This window comes from Pteropus vampyrus, unplaced genomic scaffold (assembly GCF_000151845.1).
Source record: "Pteropus vampyrus isolate Shadow unplaced genomic scaffold, Pvam_2.0 Scaffold397, whole genome shotgun sequence".
Lineage (NCBI taxonomy): Eukaryota > Metazoa > Chordata > Mammalia > Chiroptera > Pteropodidae > Pteropus > Pteropus vampyrus.
Genome location: NW_011889178.1, coordinates 636,934 through 638,960, shown reverse-complemented (window position 1 = coordinate 638,960; position 2,027 = coordinate 636,934). Strand labels below are relative to the sequence as shown.

At 39.5% G+C, this 2,027-nt stretch overlaps 1 protein-coding gene and 1 pseudogene across 3 annotated transcripts in view; one reads left to right on the top strand and one right to left on the bottom strand.

Moving 5' to 3' along the window:
• ARL15 (ADP ribosylation factor like GTPase 15) overlaps positions 1-2,027 on the top strand; it is a 386,031-nt gene that overhangs the window by 67,241 nt on the left and 316,763 nt on the right. The gene's annotated exons all lie outside the window — the stretch shown is intronic.
• On the bottom strand, positions 1,593-1,711 carry LOC111731780 (annotated as a pseudogene).

The following is a 2,027-nucleotide window of genomic DNA, read 5'->3' as shown; positions in this document are numbered from 1 at the left end:
CTAGGCATTGGGGATTTGACCGTGAGCTAGAAAATTTCTGGTCTTTTTGCAAGGAGAGGAGGGGCGGTGTAGGCAAACTCCTAAACAAACACAATCCATTATGTTAGGTGTTGTAGAAAGGATATAAATAGATGGTTGCTTGAGCGTGGGTGAGGGATACCTAATGTACCCCAGAGTTGTGCTTTTCGGTGCTTTTTAATTTTGCAGCGGAGTCCCCAACTCTACTCACGTGCATGGCCATACATGTGCTTATGGAAACTATTTATTTTTTTAAACTAAAGATTTGAGGATTTAATGATATCTTTTGAGATAATTGAGGTGGTTGAAATTGTTACAAAACAGCCAAAATCATGAGTGCTATATCAATTATATTTAGGTTGTACTTGCCAGAGTACAGCATCTTAAATAAGTCAGTAGGTTATTTCTGTAAACAGATTTGGCGGTGAATAGTCCAGGGTTGATATGGTGGCCCTTGATCTTCCAGGATCCAGCCTTCTTCTGCCTTGTGCTTCATCTTCCAAAGCATGGCCTACACCTCATTGTCCAAAATGGCCACTTAAGCTCAAGCCATCATGCTCGTGTGAAGAAGGGGAAAGGATAACATGCTCCCTTCCTTTAAGGAAACATCCTAGAATTTCACCCCAGTTTTGTTTACTTCCCGTATTTCAAGACTTTCCTACATGATCGCACTTGACTAGAGCGAGGCTGGAAAATACAGCATTTTTCCCACAGGGCCACATACCTAGTTCTCTTAGGAAGGAACAGAGTGTATTGGGGGAACCCCTGGCAGTCTCTGCCACAGGGACACAGAATACCTATGTCCCTGAGAAATGAAGGACTTTGAGATCATTTTTTTTCAGATGGTTCTTTACCCCCATAAGTCTTAAATATATATCACCTAGCTACACTAATATTTTGGGGTAGAAAAGATAATTTTTCAATGAATACATACCCATATTTTACTGTAGAAGGGATATTTGAAATGTACTTTGCATGTGCTATTTTTTTATGATAAAGATTAATGTCTTGTATAATAGTGTTAGTTGCTTTTAGATTATAGTATGTGAAAGAAATTCTTAGAAAAAATGGCATTAGTAAAGCCTTTTCCCTTGCTACAGTCCCAAGATAATTCAATTTTTTCCCTAGTAACAGTTGTGTAGCTAGTGCTGTGATTTCTTCAAGTGTTGCAACTTGACCTGAATCTCATCCACCAGGGAGGGTGCTTTAAGATGCAGCAGAGCACCTCCGATGTTGGAGTCGCACGTGCTGGATTTGAGTCCTGATTCTGCCACTTCCTGCCTTCATCATCTTAGAAGAATCATAGATGACCAAGGTTGACCTATGAAAGTAGCACCACAGTATTTTACCTCAGGATTATTGTTATAGATTAGATTAGATAGCTTTAACACTTGCATTTTTAAATTAGTTATTTTTATCTCTGTCATTTGCTAGTCATAAATGTCAGGCCTGATACCTTTGACAGTTATGGTCAGTCAATCTTGGGTGAGGCGCTCATATCTCCAAGAACACCTGTTTGATTCATGAAATGTGTTCAGTTTATTCTTCTTCTTCTTTTTTTTTTTTTTTTTTAACGCCTACAGCACCCAGCCTTCCTAGGTGGTCTTCCATCCAGGTACTAACCAGGCCCAACCCTGCTTAGCATCCGAGATTAAACAGGATTGGGCATGTTCAGGGTGGCATGGCTGTAGATAGTTTATTATTCTTTATTATAGCAACCTGATCTGTTTCCTTTGAGGGCAATTTGGAAAATACTTTTTATTTAATCTTTACTCCAAGTTTTTCTTGTTCTTTGAAGTGACAGTTGGTCTATGAAGTTGGCTTAATGTTGAGATCAAATTCTTGAGCCAGAATTTAGAGATAACCACTTATTCTAGTGCCCCGTGTTCCTGAAAAATATTCTTTGATGGGGCAATGAGGGAAGAATGGGGCATTCTTTGGGTCTCAAGTTCACAGCCCTCTGTCTTGTGTTGCAGCTAGTATTAAAAGTCTTGAAGGGGACATCGACT